We start from the raw sequence: 14,273 nt of genomic DNA on the forward strand, positions 1-14,273 counted from the left end.
TTGTAGCCCAACAACATCTGGGGGTCCAAGGTTAAGAAACCCTGTCCTAGAGTTCTTTGAGGGGGATATTGCGATAGTTAAATCACGGTTGTGATAGTATCTAATGGTTTACCTATATAGTGCAGGTGTGTCTCTCTGATCTATGTAAAACAGCTTGTGCCTGCTCTCAAGATGGTGAATGAGGCAATTTGATGAAAGACCAGACTAGTCCTCTTCATCTGCTGCTGCCTTCATATTAAAACCACCTCATTTTGAAGATATGAACTCAGTCCATTGAGCCGTCTAGCCCAATACTGTCTATTCTGATGCTATGCAAAGATTCAAGCAGAGGCCTTTGTTAGCCCTTACACCAGGGGTTCCTAACCTTAGATACTCAGATATCGTTGGACTCCCAACATCCGCAGCCACAATGATTGAAAGCTAGGAACCCTTCCTTACAGACCCTTAGATATCAAGTATAGCGCCTGGAACCATGTGCACGCAAACCACTTGATCTACCACTGAGCTAAGGTTCCTCACCATTCATTTCCAAGAATGAATAGCTCCTACTATGGAAAACATATGCTTTGTCTTGAATGTAATTTCTCATTACAGGATCTCTGTGTTTGCTCTGCCTTGAGGACAAAGCAAACGTTCAACATGTGCTGCTTTTCTCAGCAGGGAGATGCAGTGGGTGGAACATAGGAAACTGCCATATACTGAGTCAGACTATTGGTCTATCTAGCTCAGTATTGTCTTCACTGCCTGGCAGTGGCTTTTCCAAGGTTGCAGGCAGGAATCTCTCTCAGCCCTATCTTGGCAATGTACTGTATGCTTTGGTAGTTTGTTGGTTCAATAAAAAAATCTTGTCCTATTAAAAAAAAAAAATCTTGTCCTATCTTGGAGATGCCAGGGAGGGAACTTGAAACCACTCGCTCTTCCCAGAACAGCTCCATCCCCTGAGGGGAATATCTTACAGTGCTCACACTTCTAGTCTTCCTTTCATATGTAACCAGGACGTGGACCCTGCTTAGCTAAGGGGACAAGTCATGCTTGGAATGCTTCACCTGTGGCATTTCTGTCTGCTGTTAAATGCACATGAAGATGAAGCCTTGAGGAACAACAAATAATTGGCAAGCTGGGTAGAAGTCAGTGAGGGGAAATACCCTGCGTATGGTCAGGGACGCTTCTGTACTAACTGATTTTCACGTGTCTTGGAGCCGCTACCAGCTCTACTAAAAGCCTTATCAAGAAGGGTTCTGCAAGGGCGTCAGAGGGGGGGGGGAAAGGACGTCAGTTCCTGAGAGCACTAGGACCTGGCTGAACAGGCAGCCGGCTAGAGGAATCTTGTCGGGACTAGAAGGCAACCAGCGTGGTGGAAGTGAGAGAGTTCTCAGCGGGGAAGGCGCTCGAGTGCCGGCTGGCGAAGCCCAGCAAGCCCCGCGGCAGCATGTAAGCGAATGTGGTCTTGCTGCGGGTCTCAGGCTCTGTTCTCAGTTTCTGCCTCCTCCTTTTGGCTGGGCAGGGCTCCCTACGGATGGCGCCTACAGGTTGTAAAAAGCGAGGGGGCGGGGGCCGGGCAAGACGCCGCCGAGTCCTCTGATTCCGGATCAGAAAGCGCCCCCGTGATCCGCTCCCTTTTTCCCATATGGCCTTAATTCTGCTCCTCACTGGGCATGGCGCAAGCGGAGTGCGGCTCCCAGCGGGCAAGGACGGATGTCAGTGGGCAGAGGTCACTCTTTCCAAGGTGAAGTCTACTTTCGGAGTTGTCTCTTGGCGCATGTTCCACACAAAAGTCATCTGGTGCAAAGGGGGAGAAGTCAGGCCCAAATATGCACGTGCTTTAGTATGTGTGCCTGAAGGCATAGATAGCCGGAAACATACAATGGAGATTAGTCAGAGAAGAGATTAGTTATCTTTTCCCAGCCTCTTGTTCTCGCATTTGGGGTGGATTTTTCGCCCTTCTCAATGTATACCTTAGACTGGAGTACTTATCTCTATGGACTGTGAAACTGCAAGTTGCAGGAGTGGGGGCCACAGTATTCTGTGATTAATTATTGCAGAATGTGATCTTGAGTGGTTGGTGTGGAAAATTAGGCAGTGTCCAAAGCATAGGAGTGCAAAGTTGCACCTCCCTTATAGGGTGTCCAAAAAGGTGTTTATAACCCAAACAGGCTATCAATTTTCTCCTGATTTTGGCTGAAGCAGGCTCTCTGACTTTGGCCTGAAACCCAAGGACAACTATCTGGTGATGCTTCGAATGATGCTAGTTGATCTGATGTAGTTCAGTTGCCCTCATTCTGGGGAAATCTCTGCAAGGGTTTGCATCTACTTGGAGCTGGTTTAAGTACTATGCTCTGGTCAGTCCTTCACTATGTTGTGGTGGTGTCTTAATCTCCACATCAGTCTTTTGTTCTCTTATGATGGAAGAAATGATCTGTGAATCCTGGCCTGGAACTAATTTCTTGTTATTTCTGGTCTAAACTCGCTACTTCTTCCCTTACAGTGTTCACAGAATTTCTTGATCATGGTACGTTACCTTTTTACTTGCCTTTTAAGCATGGATTTGTTCTTTAGAAAGACAAACCTGGAACATACATTTAAAAACTTGCTCACTTAGCTTGCTTTTGGAGCTCACTGTGTTTAAGTGTTAGAAGTGAAACCCCATAGGAAGGGGCTCCAGGCTGTCAAAGACTCTCATTCTGCATAGAGAAGCCTGATTGCTTCTGAAGACAGTCCCTGAATGTTGATGTAATCCACATCTGCAACAACTTGTTTTAGATCTGAATAACACAGAGCAGCAAAATACCAGGGAAGTGAGGATGGATGCAGCATGTCTCCTATAAAGAACCCGAGACCTACTTAGACTGAGGTACAAAGCAACTGTTGACGATGCATCTTTGTTGCAGGCTCAAATGCTGACTAAGCAATGTAACTTTGCCTCTAATATCTGTGCTGTTTTTTTACTGGCATGTGTTTCTAGCCTTTCTGTTTTGTCTTAGTCAAAACAAGGTGTGTGTGTGGGAGAGGGAGAGAGAGATGGGAGTAGGCAAAGGCATTGGGTTGAGCAGGTGCAATGAGGGCAGGGTTCCTAGCGCTTTTTGTCCTTGGTGCTTCAGGGCTGGCTGTGTGTGTGGTTTGCCTGTTTCTCAAGGTCACAGCTTCGAATGCAGAGCATAGAGGGTCCTAGATACACTTGCTGCCTACCTAGGACCCTGCAGGATTTGATTATAATCCCCTTCTGTGTCCTTTCATTTCCCAGAGTCAGACTAGACTGTGTGCTATAAACTGATGAATGCCTAGATCATATTTGGCTGGTCGGGACAGGAAGTGAAGATGTAATCGATAAGAACAATTAGGGTTGCTAGGTTGCAACCTGCACACTAAGTATGTCTTTTGAATTTTCCGCAGCAGCAAAAGAGAATGCAGATGTCATTTCTCTTGCCGCGCTTCTCCCCAGGTCCCTTAATCTGCATTCCTCTCCCCAGAGGTTTCCCTTCAACAGCGTGCCCCTTTTGTGCTAAAAATTAGCCCCATCTCCATTTGGGCCCAGCCCATTTAAGTAAACCTGCCTGCCACTATTATTCCTAGTATGGTCCTAACTGCAGTAAACTGCCAGCAACCCAAAGGGAATTCGAGGTTCAAATTTACTGTGTTGCTTTGGAGAAGATCCCAGAATCTCTTTGTGTCAAAATTTCCCCTTCTTGCACAGTGAGACTACTCTTTGGCTTAAAGTTACAGAATGTGAGGCTGTTAGGCAAAGACCTTTGACAGTTCTGTTCATAAAATACTGAAGGATGTTTGCTGCCAGCAGCCCCATTAGGACTCTTTACCTCTGGATGCTAAATAGACTTTGTTGGGAGACTTGCCCCAAAGATTTCTGATAGCCATCCAACAAATTGGTAGTGGGGATGAGAGCTGTGACGATCTCTTGGGTAAATTATGGGTGTTTTCACAAGAGATTATCACTGTGGTTCTTGTCCCATGACTGACTTGTGAAATGGGACTCCTAAATTGTGCTGCAGTCTCTCTGAGGCAGGGTTATTAATAACATCTGCATTGCACTACTTGGCAAATATAAATGTAACCTGCCCCCCCAGGGCATAGCAAGGTTATAATGGGCCCAGAGATAATATTTTAAAATGCCCCCCCTGAAGCTCAGCTCATGAAGTAAAGAAATCTTAAATGAGGCTGAATAGTGGTAACAAAAAGCATAGGAAATTATATATAAAACACCCATGTGCCACAATAGAACATCTAGAGAAAGACATGCTCTTGTGGTAGCTCCAGGTCTTAACACTCACATCAGTTTCGGAGGATGAATACAACTGAAGGAAGCCTGGGCGGGTGCGTGGCTGGGGGAGTCAGTCATGTGACTTGCCTCGGGGAGAGGGGCTCAAGGCAGTGGGCAACTGCCCCAGACAACTGTCTCCCCTTGCCCTATTATAGTTACGTTCCTATGCCCCACAGCTGCAAGTCTCTCCTTGATAAATATGATCCAGTCCAAACTTGGGCAAAAAGAGGCTCTTGTGAAAATGCACCAGCAGGCCAGTGGCTTGGCTGACGTCCCTGATTTGCTGATCATTGTTCTGGACACCACCCAACACCTGGGGAGAAGTTGTGATTATTGCCTGAAACAAAAACAACAAAACCTAGATCTTACAAATTGCTGCTGCTTTGGCAGTTTTGGGAGGATAAGGCTGCTTTAATCCTCACCCCTGTGGTCACTGCTTGCTCTGTGAAACCATGTGAGAAAAGGGCATAACTCCATACAGATTGGTAATATTCATAGCAGTCAACACTCCATCCAGGCTCTTCCTGGCTGTGCACTCAGTAGCAGAATCATTCCAGGTCTCTTGATGTACAAAACTTAGCAGAGGATGCTATGATTACTTACACATGCATGACGACAACTAGACTTAGGGTTTGTTAAGTCCTTTTATTGCTGGGTTTCTTCCACACCTTTTTTGAAATATCCACCTTAGAGAACCTATCCAGATGTGTCCACATTAAACATTGTATAATACTCTGCATGTATACAGTGCTTTCAAATACTGTACTCAGAGCACTGGACAGATGCTATCACTCTTACAACAGCCGTGTAAGGCAGGCTGGTATTATCCCCATGTTGCAGACGGAAGATTGAAGACCCAACTCCGTGTTTCTGGAAGTACATGCATAGTGCTTGCATGCTTGGTTTTTGAAATATGTGTGTAGATATTTTACTTTGAGATTGGGACTGTGAGAGGGAAGGGGTAATTTAGCCCTTCCCCCTGCCATGGTCTCAGTCTGGACCGAGCCCTCACAGTCTGTCCACAATTGACTGCAATCTGTCAAGAGAGAAAACGGCTTCCATCGGAGTCAATTGGAGCTTTCCCCCTTGACACAGGGGTAGGGTTAAAGCCCTCTTCCCCCACTTTGTCCTGTTCCATGGGGGTGGGGAAGTTGCACAATCCAGCTACTATTTAGTGTAAAACAAGGAAAAAAGCACAGAGGTGCTAACCATGGGCGTACTTAACCTGTAGTATGACCCTGAGGCTGAGAGGGTGTGTGACTCTGCAGTGAGCTCATGGCTGAGGTGAGGTTTGAACTGGGAGCTTCCTGATTCACAGCTCACACACACACAGTCAGTATATTGCACCAGCTCCTGAGAGTGCAGGTTTGATCATAGAGGAGGCTATGGTTATTACATATTACAATCCAGCTACTTCCTTTCTAGAATTAGCAGCACATTTTAGTACATTGGCTACACCTAGCTCCTGTTAGGACAATCTCAACCAACCACTCAGCCAATAACCATAATGTATCTTATCCTTATCCTTTTTTGTTGTTTTGCTCATTTGTCCCAAAAGCTTCTGTTCTTCTTAATTATTTTCACACATCATATGATAACATTATTTATATACTGCTTTTCAACAAAAGTTCCCAAAGCGGTTCACATAGAGAAATAAAAATAAAGAGGAATCCCTGTCCCCAAAGTGCTCACAATCTATGATTTACACTAAATCAGAATGTAAGATCAATATTCCAGTACAGTAGTTCATTTTTTAAAAAGTTAAAAATATAGAAAAATGCAAAATTATGTATAAAATAACCCAAAAGGAAAGAATTGTGCATTTACTTAGAAAAGGAATTATAGTACATTAAGAGACAGAAAGAGAGAAAATGCAATATAACTAAGCTAATTATTCAGGATTGAGCCAGGCAAAACTGTGCTGAGAAACAGGTAAATTATTCCTTGTACAAGGCTCTGTTCTTCATTGACTTTGCCAGACACCTCTAGAGAATCACAGTACACTGTCAGTTTAAGCCTTCTGTCATTTCTTCAATCAGTCATTCTTGTTTCAATTCAAAGGACAAGTGCAGCCTTCCCAGTGCCTAATCAAATCTATTCTAGCAGTGACAAGTAAATACAAAAATACTTTCTGTAATTTTAGCACAAATTGTATCAGGACTGAACATGATCAGATAGAAAAGTGAAGCTGTTAACTCCAGAATAGGTCGTAAGATCTGAACGTTACAGACTAATGTATACTCCTTTTATGCTTCTTTAACTCTATAAACTGCCTTCAGACATATGACCCAACATGACCTTCAGCTGCTCAGTTGGCTGCAGTGTAACCTAGTCAAGTGATTCTTCTCCCGAGGCTATCCCTGCAGCTGAGGATAGAAGCAATGGATCATTCCTATGTGGGGAGAACTCTGGTTAATGCCTGGTCTGTGTTCTCATCTCTCCCAAGATAATGATGATCACCTGAAACTACAAAAAGCTTTACAATCCTTTGAGTTCTCAATCTACCTGTGAATCAAGTTGCCATTGTTCCCATTTTACAGAAATGGAATTCAGGCTGAGGACCATCTAGTGAAATGGATTGGAATGTAGATTGGAATGCATGGATGGTATTTATGGGGACACAAAGGTCTATTGTTTAGTTGTAGTACTGTAGAAGTCAAAATGTTGCATTGCCTGCATTCCTTGGAATGAAAACAGTAGCAGCAGAAAACAGGGGAAAGCAAAGAGCTGGTTAAGTTGTTAAGGTGGTTAAGTTAAAAGAAATTCCTGTTGTTCATCCTCCCAGTCACATTCTCCAAGAGTAGGTTTAAAAAAAAAAAAAAGCTTCTGTAAAGAATTTACACTTTGCCTAGTCTTCAGTAGCCTCTAGTCTTCAGTATACTGTAGTAGGTATGCTAAAGCCAGTGGGATTACTTTGGAGGTAATTTCAGCCATATTTAGAGAGCTGGCTGATAGCACAATCACATGTCCTAATTGCCTCTCCTCCCTCTTGCCAGCTCTGCATTTCAAAGCCTTATAGAAGGAGACAACATAGAAAGTGTAGCGACAGCAATGGGTTGCCTCTTTCCCTCGCAGTTTCCTCAGTGTGTGGGAGGGTGCTTGCTTTAAACAGCCATGTTGCTTGAAATCCAGTGCTGTCTCATGCTTTTGCCCTGCCAGTATTTTGCTCTCTTGGCACAAGGCCCACCCCAGACATTTTGGCACCTGAGGGGAGGCACAAAATGACTCCTTGCCCCCACATACTCCTCGTTCAAAACCAACCTGTCCAAGCTCTGAAAGTGCACTGGGAAGAGACAGGAAGGAAGGAAGGTTGCCAGCAGCCGCCACCACCGCCGCCTCCTCTCCTTGGGCTTCTTGCAAGCTTTGCAAGGAGTGCAAAAGACCCTCCTTGCAAGGCTTAGAAGGGTCACCTCACATTGGTCTCAAAGAGTTGCTCTGGTGGTGGCAACAAAGGCCATCTTGCTGCCCTGCTGATACCGCCCCCGCCCGCAACAAGCTGCTGCAGCTGCCTCCCCTTGCGGCCTGAAAGGGCCACCCCTGTTTTGGCATCCCATTGCAAAGCCTTGAAAAGGAACGCTTGAAGTCAGATGCCAGAAGTTGAATCCTGTGCATATGAACATCTCAAGCAGAAGTGGCTGGAAATCAACCTTGGAGAGACTTCTCTTAATATAGAATCCATCCAAATGTGAGTAGGAACCTTGTGTCCATCCAGTTGTGCTGGAGAATGACAGCCCTGTGCTGCAGTGTGTGAGAGAGAGATTGCTACTCTCTCCTCTCTCGCATCTCTTGGCATGTTAATCACAAAATTCCCTCCTCCCCTCCCCTCCCCTCTCATGTATACCAAACCATTGTGGAGGCACTTAATTCTATAAGCCGTTTAATCCATTCCCCTGTGTGCCTCATGTGATTCCTTGATCCTTGCAAGGAAATGGCACAGTTCCCTTCTCTCACCCCTATCTGTCTGCTTAGCAACATAATTCCTGCTCTCTGGAGCCCCTTTGGACTTGGGTGTTGCTCCACTTTGAGACGCGCTGAATTGTTCTAGTTCCCTGCATTCAGAAGTCAAAAAGTGTTTTGTCCCTTTGGTGCCCCTGTTGCGCGGGCCCGTTTGGGAGCGAAATAACACGCCCTGCATCTGATGTCAGGCGCGGGGGCATGTTGGGGCTGCGAGGCACGGCCCCTGATTGGCAGCAGCCTGGGTTCTTTGAACCCGTTCACCCAATGGTGACTCCACCCCTGGGTTTGCAGTCTGGGGGTGCTCATCGATTCAGCCCTGTGGCTAGAGGCTCAAGTGGCCTCTCTGGCTCGGAGTGCCTTTTATCAGCTTCGGCTGATACACCCAACTGCAACCTTACTTGGATGGAGTTAGTTTGGCCACAGTTACAAATGCTCTGGTCACCTCCCACTTAGATTACTGCAGTGTGTTGTGCATGGGGCTACATTTGAAAACTGTGTGGAAATTGCAGTTGGTCCAAAATGGGGTCGCAAGATTACTAACTGGGGCTGGGCATTTTGATCATATCACGCCAGTGCTTTGTTAGCTGCACTGGCTCCCAGTCCATTTCTGGGGCCAAATTCAAAGTGCTGGTTTTAACCTTTAAAGCCTAAATGGCTTGAGACCAAATTACCTGAGAAAATGTCTTGTTCCATATTTCCTGACTTGGACCTTAAGATCTCCTTTGGAGGATTCCTTGCCAGATGAGGGGAGTGGCTACTAGGAAGAGAGCCTTCTCGGTGGTGGCACCATCTCTATGGTTTAGCAGCCTTCCCAGTGAGGCTCGCCTGATGTCATCACTTTGTTCTTTTAGACACCAGGTGAAGACCTTTCTGTTCACTTAGGCTTTTAAAAGTTGATTTAAATATATTTTTGTATTTTGTATTTTTTTAATTTGCCTTGTTTTATGTGTGTGCACTGGACATTTTTTTATCAGTGTGTTGTGAGCCGCCCAGATAACAATTTATGTGGCAGCTAACAAAGTTGTCTGTTATTATTTTTATTGTCTATAGGCCAGTCTACCAGATTTTAATTGACTAGGGAACTGTTCTTAGAAACTTGCATACACTCATTGTCTCAAGTTCGTGCTCTCACTCACATTCTCTCTCTCTCCCTCTCTCTCTCTCTCTCTCTCTCTCTCTCTCACACACACACACACACACACACACACACACACACACACACACACTTACTTTCTCTCACACCTGTCTTTATGCCTTTGTATAGAAAAGCAGTTTCACTGATTCCCGCATTTTTTATTTTTATTTTTTATGGTTATTTATTTATTGTTAAATTTATATACCACTTTTCATTTTAAAAAAATCCCAAGGCACTTGAATGTGTGCATACAAATCTCTTTGCTGTCATTGCTAACTTAGTTGTATCCTGTGCTGAGCAGCCCCAGTAAGGAAGTGGGTACTGGGAATAAATTCCCCATGAAATCTTGAGTTGTCTTCTGGTGGTGTTTTCACTTCCCTTAGTTTTCACTTCCCCAGTTTCTCAAGATTTCACATTCGGCTGACTTTGCCCAAAGATAGCACTGGACCAACTTGGCAAAGAGGCACCTTTTAACGTGATGATTCTCTTTATTTAGCAGGGGGAGAGTAACTGGCCCTATCCACCCCCAGCGCAGTACCTCCAGTGACTGTTGCTGGTGTCTATCTTATGTTTCTTTTTAGATTGTGAGCTCTTTGGGGACAGGGATCCATCTTATTTATTTGTTGTTTTTCTGTGTAAACCACCCTGGGCCATTGTTGGAAGGGCAGCATAGAAATCGAGTTAATAAATAAATAACACAATGAAGCAAATTAATAGGAGCCATGGAAGGTTGCTATGATCCTGATGGAGAGGACTTTGTTTGTTTGTTGTGGTTGGCTGATATGAGCCTATAATACATCTTGCTTTACAGAGTAACATTAGCAGAAAGACGGGTCCCTGTTCCAAAGAGTTTACAATCTGGGGAGAAAGTGGCTAGGGATGTACATGGACTGGTCCGGAGGCCATTCTAAAGGCCTCCGGACCGGTCTGGACATGGGGCTGGTTCGGTGGGGGATGGACCTTTAAGGGCGGGGGAGGGTGTACTTACCCTTCCCGCTGCTTTTCCCCTGCTGGCGCGCCTGTTTTGTAAAGGATTTGGGACGGCAGGGTACCTCCCTCCCGCCCCTTCCCCCGTTGCTCAGCAAAGGGCTTCAGAAAGCCTGACTGCGCGTGTGCACGTCACGTGCGCGCGTTACATCTGTGCGTACGTCATACATGTGCGTACACGTGAGACGTAAACACGCACGTGACGTGCAGACTTGACGTGTGTGCACAATGTGCGCATGCGCAGTCAGGCTTTCTGAAGCCTCTTGCCAAGCAACGGGGGAAGGTGTGGCAGGGAGGTACCCTGCTGTCCCAAATCCTTTGCAAAACAGGTGCGCCGGCAGGGGAAAAGCAGCAAGAAGGGTAAGTACACCCTCCCCCATCCTTAAAGAGCCCCCCTACCCAGTGCCGAACCGCAGAGGTGCAGTTCCATGCACACCTCTATAAGTGGCCAGTGAAGGTAATGGACTTGGGCTCTGAAACTTCCAAATAATTCTTCTAGATTGTATAGTTCATGTTAAATATTAATTTCCCTATACACTTCTAGTCTTTCACCCTGATTAGATATTGCATACTCAGCAAAGTCTTCTCCTGAGTTGTCTGTGTGAAGCATAGCGGTGGGAGCGGGGAGAGCCTTAAGTCATGTGAACTTAATGAACTTCAGTCATGTGTCTGAACCGATAGTATATCTCACTAGTTGACCATCTCATCTGCTCCTTGTGAGAAATAGGCTTGAGTCAGTCATTTGACTCATCAACCATTGGACAATGTCTGCCAGTCTGCTTTCGGTGGCTGATAACTTTTCTGTGAGGAGGAAGTTCAGGTTCTGCGAATTGAGCTCTTTTGTGAAAAGAGGAGCGTGAATGAGAGTGAGGTTACCTTCAAATGTTAAAAGCTGGAGGGAGAAGGCCCAGTGCCTGAGGCGAGGTGCCAGAGGCTGCCTTGCCCCTGGTGTGGGCCAGGCCTCTTTCAAAACCAACTCTTGCAACTGACCTTGGAAGCAAAGAAGAGGGAAGGTTGTCAACAGGGCCGGACTGGGGGCACTGAGAGGATGTGGGAGTGTATATGGGGAGGGCACCGGGTTTTGAGCAGAATGCAGGCTTAAGGGTGGGAGTATTCACTGCTGCACCCCACCTGAGAGGGCTCCCTGCGGGTGGGGTGCACCGGGAATATGCCCTGTTGCCCTGTGGGCCAGTCCGAGCCTGGTTACCAACAGCCTCTGCTCATGCTCCTTGCAAGCTTTGCAAGGAGCATGAGGAGAGGACAGCCACCTTTCTTCTCCCTGGGTTCCTCCAGATTAGTCCTGGTGGCAGGCAGTGGGCCGGGGGCATCTTGCTGCCCTCATGCTACCCCAAGAATCTTCTGTCTGAGGCGATGGCTTCACCTCACTTCATGAAAGGACTGCCCCTGTGCACAAGTAACTCGTTCTTCCACTTCTCTGTAATGTCCAAAGCAGAATTGGTTCGTTTTTCTCCAGGACTGGAGGGAGGCTGGTGGCAGCCCGAGTTCAGCCTCTGCCCCCTGGCCCCGTGTCTGACATCAGATGCAGAGGGTTGGCTAGCCATGCGCCTGCATCTGACGTCAGGCACGGGGGCGTGGTCTCCCTCCCAAATGGGGCTGTGTGGGGCCCCGTTTGGGAGGGAGATCGGCCCACACTGCATTGGGCAGCACTGGCTGGAGTGATTCTCCCTGCCATGCTGCCAATGCAGCGTGGGTCGATCTCCCTCCCAAACGGGGCCCTACACAGCCCCATTTGGGAGGGACATCAGCCCCACTGCATTGGCAGCAAGGCCAGGATCGGCTCTCCCCGCCTTTAAAGGCAGGGAGAGTCGTTCCAGCCTGCGCTGGCCGATTTAGGTCCCAAATGGGGCTGCATGGCATGAAATAACGTCCCTCGCATCGGACGTCAGACGCGGAGTGTGTGTCTGGGGCCACAAGGCACGGCCCCTGGGGGCAGCAGCCCGAGTTCTTTGAACCTCTTTGCCCAATGGTGGCTCCGCCCCTGTCTTCCTCCACGGAAGGATGAAAGTTCCCACTGTGAGAAAACATGCAAGCCTTCCCTGCTTCAGGATCATGCAAAGGATGTCTTATTTTAGAAGAGCTTGGTGAATTGAAGTATGTGGGACTTCTAGCACTCTCCCCAAAGTCTCTGCATTTCATAACGTTTTAATGTGAAGCGGGCAAAATGGGGTGGGATATATTTATCTGAGGGTGTCTTTTGACAAGTCCTCCCAGTTACAGTCTCATTCCTGGTCATATTTTCATTTCATACATCCCCCCGTCCTTGTCCTAGTAGAAATCTTTTTGTGTTTCTTGTACAAATGTGCTTACTTTTCTTGAGGCTGCAGGCACTGGTTCTTTCCAATAATGCTGAGCGGTGCCATTGTATTCATTCACCCATCACTAATGGTGGAATCCCAGTCCTCGGCAGCACCTCTGGTGGTGTGGGGGTTGCCACCCCGCTTAGCGTACAGAAGGCACCAAGCAGCTATTCCCAGCCCACAGCACAGATCTCCCGGCCCCAGACCTGTTTACTAAACTGCAAGATGCACAGAGTGCAGAGATGCACACATCTTGCCTGCCCTATCCCTTTTCACCCACCCCCAGCCTGACAGTGGCCCTACCTTGCCGCCTTCAGCAACAGCATCAGCTGCTGCCCCTTTTTATGTGCATAGGAACATAGGCAGCTGCTATATACTGAGTCAGAACATAGGTCTCCTCTAGCTCAGTATTGTCTACAGACTGGCAGTGAATTCTCCAAGGTTGCAGGCAGGAGTCTCTCTCAGTGAATGTCCATAATATGTCCAACCTCCTGCAAAAAACCTGGGTCTCGCTTTTCGCTCTGCATTGGCGCAAGTCAGCATGGGGCATAGCATGGTGGGGAAAAGGATCTTTCAATAGTAATATCACACAAGTATTGAAAAGAGACCACCCGGACTACTTGAGAGATTTGTTATTCACACTTTAAAAATGGAAGGTTGAACCGGATCTATTTAAAGGATCCTCCTCAGTTAAGCAGCTAAGGAAAACAATTTATGGAGAGATTCTAGAAGTGGGTTTTTAAAAACCTGATTTAGAATGTAAACGCTACAAACACCGCACTTCACAGTACTTGTTGCAACCCGATCACCCTATCGCTCTCTTTAAGGAGAAAAAAGTCCCTTTCCATTTATGGGAAACAAGGTGTCGCTTATACCACCAAGTACTACCACTTAATGCGGCTAAGCCATGGCTCCCAGAGGACCAGCAAGAGTGTCCTAAAATTACCTGCAAACAGAAAGCTAGTGAGCTAGGCAAAACATTCAGGGAAACCCATTCACATTTCTTAAAAGAGTGTGTGGTAGCCAAAAGAGTGTGGCAGGGAGTAAGCAAGCTGTTAGAAAGGCCTGATTTGGTAAAACAGACTTGGGAAGAACTAACCTCGGGTTTGAGAGATAGAACCTCTTTTCGAGGTCCCAGAAAGAAACCTTCAAGGAAACGGGACAGAATGGGTGCCCTCATACTAGGGAATTGGAACATTCCCCTTCTCGTAATCAGGTTAGTAAACCTGTATGTCACTTATACAATGCTCCTGCATAGGAATAGGGAGGGAAGACGCAACCAAGAGGTTCACGCAGATGAGACAGTAAATCTCTTCTGGAAAAGTTTGTATGGTTATGTGCAAAAAGACAAGAGTATCTCTTCTAAACAGCAATGGGACGAATTATGGAAATGGATGTTGGACGTAAACCCCCCCCATTACCTGATGTGCCTTGTAATCCCCCATCCCCGAGTTACAATACCACCTGTATATACTTCATAACCTTGCAGGTTTCCAAATCCTTGTGTGTAAATCTTTGTAGATATATGATGTACAAACAACCACTTTGTATGTAATTGTGCTTTGGCAACGTACTGTATGCTTTGGTAGTTTGTTGGTTCAAT

At 46.5% G+C, this 14,273-nt stretch overlaps 1 protein-coding gene across 8 annotated transcripts in view; it reads left to right on the plus strand.

Annotated features, from left to right (window-relative positions):
- The first annotated feature begins 1,288 nt into the window (after positions 1 to 1,288).
- SLC29A1 (solute carrier family 29 member 1 (Augustine blood group)) overlaps positions 1,289 to 14,273 on the plus strand; it is a 116,270-nt gene continuing 103,285 nt past the window's right edge. For 3 of the 8 annotated variants that reach the window (XM_053304445.1, XM_053304417.1, XM_053304423.1), the window contains exons 1-2: positions 1,289 to 1,431; positions 2,761 to 2,851. The gene's annotated coding sequence lies outside the window, so the exon portion shown is untranslated. Of the gene's footprint in view, positions 1,432 to 1,512; positions 1,727 to 2,485; positions 2,510 to 2,760; positions 2,852 to 7,292; positions 7,959 to 14,273 lie in introns of those variants that run through there. The other 5 variants (XM_053304466.1, XM_053304474.1, XM_053304430.1 and 2 more) reach the window with 5 other exon arrangements.

Source organism: Hemicordylus capensis, chromosome 1 (assembly GCF_027244095.1).
Source record: "Hemicordylus capensis ecotype Gifberg chromosome 1, rHemCap1.1.pri, whole genome shotgun sequence".
NCBI classification, from domain to species: domain Eukaryota; kingdom Metazoa; phylum Chordata; class Lepidosauria; order Squamata; family Cordylidae; genus Hemicordylus; species Hemicordylus capensis.